Genomic DNA, 13,152 nt, shown 5'->3' with positions numbered 1-13,152 from the left:
GTGGGAGGATTGCCTCAGCCCAGAAGTTCAAGATGAGCCTGGACAGTGAGACCCTGTCTCTACAAAAATTAAAAAATTAGCCGAGCATGGTGGGACAAGCCTGTGGTCCCAGCTACTCAGGAGGCTGAGGTGGGAAGATCGCTTGAGCCTGGGAGGTTGAGGCTGCTGTGAGCCAAGATCATACTACCACACTCCAGTCTGGGTGACAGACAGCAAGACCCTGTCTGAAAAAAAAAAAAAAAAAAAAAGATTGGAGAGAAAGGATTTCTTTGGAGAGAGTGGTTAATGGGCCATACTTGCAAGAGAACTATCTAAAAAGCTTCACAAAGGTCCCCCATCCTAGCCTACTACAGTTTGAAAAATCCCCAGGGCAAAACCACAGTTGGTGATGCCTTTCAGCCGGCTTTAAAAAGGAGGCCAGGATCCAGAATATATAAATAACTCTAACAATTCAACAACCAAAGCACAAAAACCCAGTTTAAAAATAGGCAAAAGGGGACAACCAAAGCAATCCTAAACAAAAAAAACAAAGCTAGAGGCATCACACTACCCGAATTCAAACTATAAGGCTACAGAAGTTAAAATAGCATGGTACTGGCACAAAAACAGGTGCATAGACCAATGGATAGAGAACCAAGAAATAAAGCCACACATCTACAACCATATGATCTTTGACAAAGTTGACAATAACAGGCAATGTGGAAGGGACTCCCTATTCAATAAATGGTGCTGGGATAACTGACTAGCCATTTGCAGAAGAATGAAACTGGACTCCTGCCTTTCACCATATACAAAAACTAACTCACAATGGATTGAAGTCTTAAACGTAAGACCTTAAACTCTACAAATTCTAGAAGAAAACCTAGGAAACACTATTCTGGACATTGGCCTCGGCAAAGAGTTTATAATGAAGTACTCAAAAGCAATTGCAACAAAAAAATTGACAAGTGGAACCTAATTAAAATAAAGAATTTCTGCATAGCAAAAACAAACAAACAAAAACCAAACAAACCAAAAAACTATAAACAGACTAAACAGCCTACCTACAGAATGGGAGAAAATATTTGCAAACTATGCATCCAACAAAGGTCTGATATCCAGAATCTATAAGGAACTTAATTCAACAAGCAAAAAACACACAACCTCATTAAAAAATGGTCAAAGGACATGAACAGACACTTCTCAAAAGATGATATACATGGACGGTGGTTCCAAGATGGTCGAATAGTAACAGCTCCAGCCTCCAGCTCCCGGCGTGAGTGACACAGAAGACGGGTGATTTCTGCATTTCCAACTGAGGTACCGGGTTCATCTCACTGGGGTGTGTCAGCAAGTGGGTGCAGGACAGGGGGTACAGCACACCAAGTGAGAGCCGAAGCAGGGCACGGCATCACTTCACCCAGGAAGTGCAAGGAGGAAGGGAATTCCCTTTCCTAGCCAAGGAAAACCATGACACACAACACCTGGAAAATCGGGTCACTCCCACCCTAATACTGTGCTTTACCAAGGGTCTTAGCAAACACCACACCAGGAGATTATATCCCACACCTGGCTCAGAGAGTCCCACACCCACAGAGCCTCCCTCATTGCTAGCACAGCCTTCTGAGATCTAACTGCAAGGCAGCAGCGAGGCTGGGGGAAGGGCGCCTGCCATTGCTGAGGCTTGAGTAGGTAAACAAAGTGGCCAGGAAGCTCGAACTGGGTGGAGCCCACCGCAGCTCAAGGAGGCCTGCCTGCCTCTGTAAACTTCACCTCTGGGGACAGGGCATAGCTAAACAAAAGGCAGCAGAAACCTCTGCAGATTCAAATGTCCCTGTCTGACAGCTTTGAAGAGAGTAGTTGTTTGCCCAGAATGGAGTTTGAGATCTGACAATGGACAGACTGCCTGCTCAAGTGGGTGCCTGACCCTGAGTAGCCTAACTGGGAGACAACCCCCACTGGGGCAGACTGACACCTCACACCTCACATGGCCGGGTATCCCTCTGAGATGAAGCTTCCAGAGGAACAATCAGGCAGCAACATTTGCTGTTCAGCAAAATTCACTCTTCTGCAGCCTCCACTGCTGATACCCAGGCAAACAGGGTCTGGAGTGGACCTTGAGCAAACTCCAACAGACCTGCAGCTGAGGGTCCTGACTGTTAGAAGGAAAACTAACAAATAGAAAGGACATCCACACCAAAACTCCATCTGTACATCACCATCATCAAAGATCAAAGGTAGATAAAACCACAAAGATGGGGAAAAAGCAGTGCAGAAAAGCTGAAAATTCTAAAAATCAGAGTGCCTCTCCCTCTCCAAAGGAACGCAGTTCCTCACCAGCAACAGAACAAAGCTAGAGGGAGAAAGACTTTGATGAGTTGAGAGAAGAAGGCTTCAGATGATCAAACTTCTCCGAGCTAAAGGAGGAAGTTCAAAACCATCACGAAGAAGCTAAAAACCTTGAAAAAAGATTTGACGAATGGCTAACTAGAATAACCAACGTAGAGAAGTCCTTAAATGACCTGATAGAGCTGAAAACCATGACACTAGAACTATGTGACAAATGCACATGCTTCAGGAACTGACTCAATTAACTGGAAGAAAGGGTATCAGTGATTGAAGATCAAATGAATGAAATGAAGTGAGAAGAGAAGTTTAGAGAAAAAAGAGTAAAAAGAAATGAACAAAGCCTCCAAGAAATATGGGACTATGTAAAAAGACCAAATCTACGTCTGATTGGTGTACCTGAAAATGATGGGGAGAATGGAACCAAGTTGGAAAACACTCTGCAGGATATTATCCAGGAGAACTTCCCCAACCTAGCAAGGCAGGCCAACATTCAAATTCAGGAAATACAGAGAATGCCACAAAGATACTCCTCGAGAAGAGCAACTCCAAGACACATAATTGTCAGATTCACCAAAGTTGAAATGAAGGAAAAAATGTTAAGGGCAGCCAGAGAAAAAGGTCGGGTTACCCACAAAGGGAAGCCCATCAGACTAACAGCAGATCTCTCGGCAGAAACTCTACAAGCCACAAGAGAGTGGGGGCCAATATTCAACATTCTTAAAGAAAAGAATTTTCAAACCAGAATTTCATATCCAGCCAAACTAAGCTTCATAAGTGAAGGAGAAATAAAATCCTTACAGACAAGCAAATGCTGAGAGATTTTGTCACCACCAGGCCTGCCTTACAAGAGACCCTGAAGGAAGCACTAAACATGGAAAGGAAAAACTGGAACCAGCCACTGCAAAAGCATGCCAAAATGTAAAGACCATCGATGCTAGGAAGAAACTGCATCAACTAACGAGCAAAATAACCAGCTAATATCATAATGACAGAATCAAATTCACACATAACAATATTAACTGTAAATGTAAATGGACTAAATGCTCCCATTAAAAGACACAGACTGGCAAATTGGATAAAGAGTCAAGACCCATCTGTTTGCTGTATTCAGGAGACCCATCTCACATGCAGAGACACACATAGGCTCAAAACAAAGGGATGGAGGAAGATCTACCAAGCAAATGGAAAACAAAAAAAGGCAGGGGTTGTAATCCTAGTCTCTGATAAAACAGACTTTAAACCAACAAAGATCAAGAGACAAAGAAGGCCATTACATAATGGTAAAGAGATCAATTCAACAAGAAGAGCTAACTATTCTAAATATATATGCACCTGATACAGGAGCACCCAGATTCATAAAGCAAATACTTAGAGACTTACAAAGAGACATAGACCCCCACACAATAATAATGGGAGACTTTAACACCCCACTGTCAACATTAGACAGATCAATGAGACAGAAAGTTAACAAGGATATCCAGGAATTGAACTCAACTCTACACCAAGCAGACCTAACAGACATCTACAGAACTCTCCACCCCAAATCAACAGAATATACATTCTTCTCAGCACCACATCGCACTTATTCCAAAATTGACCACATAATTGGAAGTAAAGCACTCCTCAGCAAATGTACAAGAACAGAAATTATAACAAACTGTCTCTCAGACCACAGTGCAATCAAACTAGAACTCAGGATTAAGAAAATGAATCAAAACTGCTCAACTACATGGAAAGAGAACAACCTGCTCCTCATGACAACTGGCTACATGATGAAATGAAGGCAGAAGTAAAGACGTTCTTTGAAACCAATGAGAAAAAAGATACAAAACCAGAATCTCTGGGACACTTTAAAGCAGTGTGTAGAGGGAAATTTATAGCACTAAAAGCTCACAAGAGAAAGCAGGAAAGATCTAAAATTGACAACCTAACATCACAATTAAAAGAACTAGAGAAGCAAGAGCAAACACATTCAAAAGCTAGCAGAAGGTAAGAAATAACTAAGATCAGAACAGAACTGAAGGAGATAGAGACACAAAAATCCCTTCAAAAAAAATCAGTGAATCCAGGAGCTGGTTTTTTGAAAAGATCAACAAAATTGATGGACCACTAGCAAGACTAATAAAGAAGAAAAGAGACAAGAATCAAATAGACACAATAAAAAATGATAAAGGGGATATCACCACTGATCCTACAGAAATACAAACTACCATCCGAGAATACTATAAACACCTCTATGCAAATAAACTAGAAAACCTAGACGAAATGGATAAATTCCTGGACACATACACTCTCCAAAGACTAAACCAGGAAGAAGTTGAATCCCTGAATAGACCAATAGCAGGCTCTGAAATTGAGGCAATAATTAATAGCCTACCAACCAAAAAAAGTCCAGGACCAGACGAATTCACAGCCGAATTCTACCAGAGGTACAAGGAGGAGCTGGTACCATTCCTTCTGAAACTATTCTAATCAATAGAAAAAGAGGGAATCCTCCCTAACTTATTTTATGAGGCCAGCATCATCCTGATACCAAAGCTTGGCAGAGACGCAACAGAAAAAGAGAATTTTAGACCAATATCCCTGATGAACATCGATGCAAAAATCCTCAGTAAAATACTGGCAAACCAAATCCAGCAGTACATCAAAAAGCTTATCCACCACGATCAAGTGGGCTTCATCCCTGGGATGCAATGCTGGTTCAACGTATGCAAATCAATAAACATAATCCATCATATAAACAGAACCAAAGACAAACACCACATGATTATCTCAGTAGATGCAGAAAAGGCCTTTGACAAAATTCAACAGCCCTTCATGCTAAAAACTCTCAATAAATTCGGTATTGATGGAACATATCTCAAAATAATAAGAGCCATTTATGACAAACCCACAGCCAATATCATACTGAATGGGCAAAAACTGGAAGCATTCCCCTTGAAAACTGGCACAAGACAGGGATGCCCTCTCTCACCACTGCTATTCAACATAGTGTTGGCAATTATGGCCAGGGCAATCAGGCAAGAGAAAGAAATAAAGGGTATGCAATTAGGAAAAGAAGAAGCCAAATTGTCCCTGTTTGCAGATGACATGATTGTATATTTTGAAAACCTCATTGTCTCAGCCCAAAATCTCCTTAAGTTGATAAGCAACTTCAGCAAAATCTCAGGATACAAAATCAATGTGCAAAAATCACAAGCATTCCTATACATCAATAATAGACAGAGAGCCAAATCATGAGTGAACTCCCATTCACAATTGCTTCAAAGAGAATAAAATACCTAGGAATCCAGCTTACAAGGGATGAGAAGGACCTCTTCAAGGAGAACTACAAACCACTGCTTAATGAAATAAAAGAGGACACAAACAAATGGAAGAACATACCATGCTCATGGATAGGAAGAATCAATATCATGAAAATGGCCATACTGCCCAAGGTAATAGATTCAATGCCATCCCCATTAAGCTACCAGTGACTTTCTTCACAGAATTGGAAAAAACTACTTTAAAGTTCATGTGGAACCAAAACAGAGCCCACATTGCCAAGACAATCCTAAGCCAAAAGAACAAAGCTGGAGGCATCACGCTACCTGACTTCAAACTATACTACAAGGCTACAGTAACCAAAACAACATGATACTGGTACCAAAACAGAGATATAGACCAATGGAACAGAACAGACCCCTCAGAAATAATACCCCACATCTACAACCATCTGATCTTTGACAAACCTGACAAAGACAAGAAATGGGGAAAGGATTCCCTATTTAATAAATGGTGCTGGGAAAACTGGCTAGCCATAAGTAGAAAGCTGAAACTGGATCCTTTCCTTACGCCTTACACAAAAATTAATTCAAGATGGATTAGAGACTTAAATGTTAGACCTAAAACCATAAAAACCCTAGAAGAAAACCTAGGTAATACCATTCAGAATATAGGCATGGGCCAGGACTTCATGTGTAAAACACCAAAAGCAATGGCAACAAAAGCCAAAATTGACAAATGGGATCTAATTAAACTAAAGAGTTTCTGCACAGCAAAAGAAACTACCGTCAGAGTGAACAGGCAACCTACAGAATGGGAGAAAATTTTTGCAATCTACTCATCTGACAAAGGGCTAATATCCAGAACCTACAAAGAACTCAAACAAATTTACAAGAAAAAAACAGACAACCCCACCAAAAAGTGGGCAAAGGATATGAACAGACACTTCTCAAAAGAAGACATTTATGCAGCTAACAGACACATGAAAAAATGCTTGTCATCAGTAACCATCAGAGAAATGCAAATCAAAACCACAATGAGATACCATCTCATACCAGTTAGAATGGCAATCATTAAAAAGTCAGGAAACAACAGGTGTTGGAGAGGATGTGGAGAAATAGGAACACTTTTACACTGTTGGTGGAACTGTAAACTAGTTCAACCATTGTGGAAGACAGTGTGGCGATTCCTCAAGGATCTAGAACTAGAAATACCATTTGGTCCAGCCATTCCATTACTGGGTATATACCCAAAGGATTATAAATCATGCTGCTATAAAGACACATGCACACGTATGTTTATTGTGGTACTATTCACAATAGCAAAGATTTGGAACCAACCCAAATGTCCAGCAATGACAGACTGGATTAAGAAAATGTGGCACATATACACCATGGAATACTATGCAGCCATTAAAAAAGGATGAGTTCATGTCCTTTGTAGGGACATGGATGCAGCTGGAAATCATAATTCTCAGCAAACTGTTGCAAGAACAGAAAACCAAACACCGCATGTTCTCACTCATAGGTGGGAATTGAACAATGAGAACACTTGGACACAGGAAGGGGAACATCACACACTGGGGCCTGCTGTCGGGTGGGGGGAGAGGGGAGGAATAGCATTAGGAGAAATACCTAATGTAAATAATGAGTTAATGGGTGTAGCACACCAACATGGTACATGTATACATATGTAACAAACCTGCACGTTGTACACATGTACCCTAGAACATAAAGTATAAAAAAAAAAAAGATGATATACATGCAGCCAACAAATACATGAAAAAATGCTCACCATCACTAATCATTAAAGAAATACAAATCGAAACCACAATTAGATACCATCTCATGTCACTCTGGTTGGCTATTAAAAAGTCAAAAAATGGGCCAGGCACAGTGGCTCATGCCTGTAATCCCAGCACTTTGGGAGGCCGAGGTGGGCGAATTATGAGGTCAGGAGAACGAGACCATCTGGCTAACACAGTGAAACCCTGTCTCTACTAAAAATACAAAAATTAGCTGGGCGTGGTGGTGGGTGCCTGTAGTTCCAGCTACTCCGGAGGCTGAGGCAGGAGAATGGCATGAACCCAGGAGGCGTAGCTTGCAGTGAGCCAAGATCACGTCACTGCACTCCAGCCTGGGTGACAGAGTGAGACTCGTCTCAAAAAAAAAAAAAAAAAAAAGGTCAAAAAATGACAGATGTTGCTGAGGTTGCACAGAAAAGGGAATGTTTATACACTGTTGGTGGGAATGTAAATTAGTTCAGTCCCCATGGAAAAGGGTTTGGCGATTTCTGAACTTAAAAGAGGACTACCATTCAACCCAGCAATCCTATTACTGGGTATATACCCAAAGGAAAGTAAGTCATTCTACCAAAAAGACATGTGCGCTCGTATGTTTATCACAGCACTTTCACCATAGCAAAGACAATGCATCAACCTAGGTGCCAATGAACGGTGAACTAGATAAAGAAAATGTGGTACATATACACCATGGAATACTATGCAGCCATAAAAAAGAATGAAATCACATCCTTTGCAGTAACATGGATGCAGGTGGAGGCCATTATCCTAAGTGAATTAATGCAGGAACAGAAAACCAAACACCACATGTTCTAACTTATAAGTGGGCGCTAAATACTGAGTACACAAGGACATAAGAAGGGATAATAACACTGGGTACAGAGTGAGAATTAATTAATTTTGAGACAAGATCTCACTCTGTCACCCAGGTTGGAATGCAGTGGCACAATCACAGCTCACTGCAGCCTTAACCTCCAGGGATCAAGTGATCCTCCCAACTTAGCCTCCTGAGTAACTAAGATTACAGGCATGTGCCACCATACCTGGATAAATTTTTTAAAAAGACAACTTTTTTTTTTTTTTTGTAGAGACAGAGTCTCACTATGTTGCCCTGGCTGTTCTCAAATTCTTGGGCAAAAGCAATCCTCCTTCCCTGGCCTTCCAAATGCTGGGCTCATAGGCAGGAGCTGCCTTGTCCACTGACACTGGGGGCTACTAGAGGAGGGAGGATGGAAGAAGGGTGAGGGTTGAAAAACTACCTATGCCCACTACCTGGGTGATGGGATCATTTGTACACCAAACCTCAGTGACACACAATTTACTAATGTGTCAAACCTGGACATTTACCCCCTGAACAAAAATAGAATTTGAAAAACAATGGGCAAAGGATTTGAATAGACTTTCTCTAAAGAAGATATACAAGGGACTAATAAGTACATGAACAGCTGCTCAACATCATCTGGTAGTTTGGGAAAATGCAAATCAAAGCCTCAGTGAAATACTACTTCATGTCTGCTAGATGTGTAAAATAACAAAGAAAACAAAACAGGAAGCACTGGCCAGGATATGGAGAAATTAGAAACCCTCATACATTGCGATGGGATTGTAAAATGGTGCAGCCATTTTGGAAAACAGTTTGGCAGTTCCTCAAAAATTTAAACATAGAGTCACCATATGACCAGGCAATTGTGCTCCTATGTATATGCCCAAGAAAAATGAAAACATATGTCCATACAAAAACTTGCACATGAATGCTCATAGTAGCATTATTCATAATAACCAACAAATGGAAACAACCCAAATGTCCATCAATAACCAAACATAAATAAACAAAATGTGGTATCTCCAAACCATGGAATATTTTCAGTCATAAAAAGAAATGGTGATCCGATTCATGCTACAACATGGATGAACCTTGAAAACATAATGCTAAGTTAAAGAAGGCAGACACAAAAGACTACGTCTTGTACAGTTCCATTTATATGAAATGTCCAGAATAAAAAATTCATAGAAACAGGAAGTAGATTGGTGGTTTCCAGAGGTTAGAAGAAGGAGGGAATGCAGAATGATTGCTAATGCGTCAGGGGTTTCTTTTTGGAGTGATGAAAATATTTGAAATTAGAAAGAGGGGATGGTTATGCAACCTTGTGAATATGTTAACACCCATGGAAATGTGCTTCAGTGCTGAATTTTATGATATGTGCATTATATCTCAATAAATTTGTCATTGAAAAAAAAAGGTTTCGAGGCTGCCTTAGAAGCAGCTGCGCTCCCCAAGCAGTGGGTCTAAGGTGCTTATTTTCTGGGACCAGAGGTGAAACATGATGTATGAATTCTGACCTGGCATCATTTATAAAGAGATTTTGCCTGGCACTGTGGGGTGTGACTACAGTCCCAGCTACTTGGGAGGCTGAGGCAGGAGGACTGCTTGAGCCCAGGAGTTGGAGGCCACAGCGAGCTATGATCGCGCCTATGAATAGCCACTGCACTCCAGCTTAGGCAACATAGCAAGACCCTGTTTTTAAAAAAGAGAAAAAGAGATCTTGCCCAAGAGGACTGCCTGAGAGTGTGATGGGACACAACAGAGAGAGAGTCCGTGTGGAGATGGCCACCCCATGTTAAGGTTGCCAGTGGTGATGAGTGACCAACCAAAGCAGAGGCCATCCCCCACCTCCAAGTGAAGAGGAACAGTCAGAGAGCTTCCTGGCCAGCCCATTGGAGTAACCAGGAGAGAAGCATCAGCTCAAATCATTTAACATGTTCAGAGAAACTCCAAGCCTGAAGGGTTAGAAGTCCCAGAAAGTGCAGGCCGTGGAGGAGAGGCTCCCAGAGGAAAAAGAGAAGCAGACAACCACCCTCTTCTTGACTGCAAGCTTCTGCCTTGAGCAGGCCACACTGAGGAAAGGAAGGTGCTTTAAGTTGACATAAAGTCAAGAGTTCCGATTATTGTACTGCATCAGACATATTAATTTCTAACATTAGTTTTTCATGTGGCTGAAAGCAATCAGAATATTTTCTTTCTTTTTTTTTTTTTTTGAGACAGAGTTTTGCTCTTGTTGCCCAGCCTGGAGTGCAATGGCTGATCTCGGCTTACTGCAACCTCCGCCTCCCAGGCTCGAGTGATTCTCCTGCCCTAGCCTCCTGAGTAGCTGGGATTACAGGTGCGAGCCCCCATGCCCAGCTAATTTTTGTATTTTTAGTAAAGACGGGGTTTCACCATCTTGGCCAGGCTGGTCTTGAACTCCTGGCCTTAAGTGATTTGCCTGCCCCGGCCTCCCAAAGTGCTGAGATTACAGGAGTGAACCACCACGTCCTGCCGTGATCAGAATATTTTTTACCTCTTAGAATGAAAGATAAACTATGGGGCTTGCCCAGGTTTCATACATATATAGGTAAGAACTAGCGCCACAGAGCATCCCGTGCCTATTCCTCAACACAGATGTAATCCGAATAAATCACTACAGAGAGTGGTAAGTCCTATGATGAAATAATAGTTCAGATGAGAGATGAAGATGTGACATCAAGTATATGGGGAAAAGGGGAAAACATGGGTATAAAAATCGACAAATTTGGCCGGGCACAGTGGCTCATCGGAACCTGAGGCGGGAGGATTTAAGCTCAGGAGTTTGAGGCCATGGCGAAACCCCGTCTCTACAAAAAATACAAAAAATAGCCAGTCGTAGGCGAGTTAGCGGCCTCCGGTGTGGGATGGCCGCGGAGCCGGGCGGAGCTGGCGTGCGGCTTCCGGGGCCGGCTCTCACGCGGGAGACAGGACCCCGGGCCCCGCCCGCTAGGCAGGCCACGCCCCGGTACGGTCGCCATGCCCAACAGAGGAAAGCCACCCAAGTTCCAGGCCCACGACGCCTGCTTCGGCCGAGTGACCGAGACGGATTACGCCAACTCGGATCCGCCGGTCGTGAGGTCTGGACGAGTCAAGAAAACCGTAGCCAACGCTGTTCAGCAGGAAGTAAAATCTCTTTGTGGCTTGGAAGCCTCTCAGGTTCCTGCAGAGGAAGCTCTTTCTGGGGCCGGTGAGCCCTGTGACATCATCGACAGCAGTGATGAGATGGACGCCCAGGAGGAAAGCATCCGTGAGAGAACTGTCTCCAGAAAAAAGAAAAGCAAGAGGCACAAAGAAGAACTGGAGCGGGCTGGAGGAGAGGAGTATCCCATGGATATTTCGCTGTTGCTGGCTTCCTATATCCGTCTTGAGGACCTTGTGAAATTTTCTCTGATTTGTAAGAATGCTTGGACTGTCATTTGCACTGCTGCCTTTTGGATCAGGTTGTACCGAAGGCACTACACGCTGGATGCTTCCCTGCCTTTGCGACTGAGACCAGAGTCAATGGAGAAGCTGCGCTGTCTCCGGGCTTGTGTGATCCGATCTCTGTACCATATATGTATGAGCCATTTGCTGCTCCAATCTCCAAGAATCCAGCCATTCCAGAAAGCACCCCCAGCTTTCTGGTGCTTTAAAGAATTTCTGGTACTTTCTGGCACTTTCTGGTGCTTTAGTGTGCTTTAAAGCACATTAAAGAATTCCAAATACTTACTTTTCTGGTGCAGAAAGATTGTTGGGAAAAGACAGGAACCAATGTGGAAATTCAACTTCAAGTTAAAAAAACAGTCCCCTAGGTTAAAGAGCAAGTGTACAGGAGGATTGCAGTCTCCCGTTCAGTACCAAGATGTTCATACTAATCCATACCAGGACTGCTGCCTACTGCAGGTCACCAACCTCAATTTCATCTTTATTCCCATTGTCATGGGAATGATATTCACTCTGTTTACTATCAATGTGAGCACGGACATGTGGCATCATCGAGTGAGACTGGTGTTCCAAGATTCCCCTGTCTGTGGTGGTCGGAAACTGCACAGTGAACAGGGTGCACAAGTCATCCTGAACCCAGTGCACAGCTTTTGACTCTGACTGGTGGCACCCTCAGTACCCATTCTCCCTGAGATCATAGTTACTGCTTCCCATCCCTTGAGGGCAGCCCCGATTCTCGTCCATTAGTAATCAGATTCCTGTTTGGACAGGGCGGCTGGATTGTATATTTGGTTAGTAATGTACATGCTCTTCAGGCTCTAGGGCTCCTGTTAGGGGAGGGAGAAATGTTGAATCAAGAGGAAAAACAATTACTATGATTTGTAAACATATTTATTTATTTATTTTTTGAGACGGATTCTCGCTCTGTCGCCCAGGCTGGAGTGCAGTGACGGGATCTCGGTTCACTGCAAGCTCCGCTCCCGGGTTTATGCCATTCTCTTGCCTCAGCCTCCCAAGTAGCTGGGACTACAGGCGCCCGCCACCTTGCCCAGCTAGTTTTTTGTATTTTTGGTAGAGATGGGGTTTCATTGTGTTAGCTAGGATGGTCTCAATCTCCTGAACTTGTGATACGCCTGCCTTGGCCTCCCAAAGTGCTGAGATTACGGGTGTGAGCCACCGTGCCTGACCCCTCAAAGTTTTGTTTTGAACATGCTGAGCTTGAGGTTCATGTGTTACAGAAGGGTCAGAAGCCAGGAACAAGTTAAAAGTACAGCCTAGAGCTTTAGGTGGCAATTCAGGTGGAATAGATTTTTAAATTTTCAGGACGTTGGCCAGGCACGGTGGCTCATGCCTGTAATCTCAGCACTTTGGGAGACCGACGCAAGCAGATCACCTGAGGTCAGGAGTTTGAAACTAGCCTGGCCAACATGGCAAAACCCTGTCTCTACTAAATGTACAAAAATTAGCTGGGTGTGGTGGCAGGTACCTGCAA

The 13,152-nt window shown here is 43.0% G+C and overlaps 1 long non-coding RNA gene and 2 pseudogenes across 1 annotated transcript in view; all 3 read left to right on the top strand.

Annotated features, from left to right (window-relative positions):
* The window catches only part of LOC105473027 (uncharacterized), a 65,087-nt gene that overhangs the window by 11,794 nt on the left and 40,141 nt on the right, over positions 1–13,152 (top strand). The gene's annotated exons all lie outside the window — the stretch shown is intronic.
* Positions 4,058–11,869, top strand: LOC105473026 (transmembrane protein 183A-like; annotated as a pseudogene).
* LOC112425096 (putative transmembrane protein 183BP) lies at positions 11,925–12,975 on the top strand (annotated as a pseudogene).

Source organism: Macaca nemestrina, chromosome 6 (genome assembly GCF_043159975.1).
Source record: "Macaca nemestrina isolate mMacNem1 chromosome 6, mMacNem.hap1, whole genome shotgun sequence".
In the NCBI taxonomy this organism is placed as follows: domain Eukaryota; kingdom Metazoa; phylum Chordata; class Mammalia; order Primates; family Cercopithecidae; genus Macaca; species Macaca nemestrina.
The sequence above is the reverse complement of the archived record's forward strand: the minus strand, read 5'-3'. Positions and strand labels throughout refer to the sequence as shown.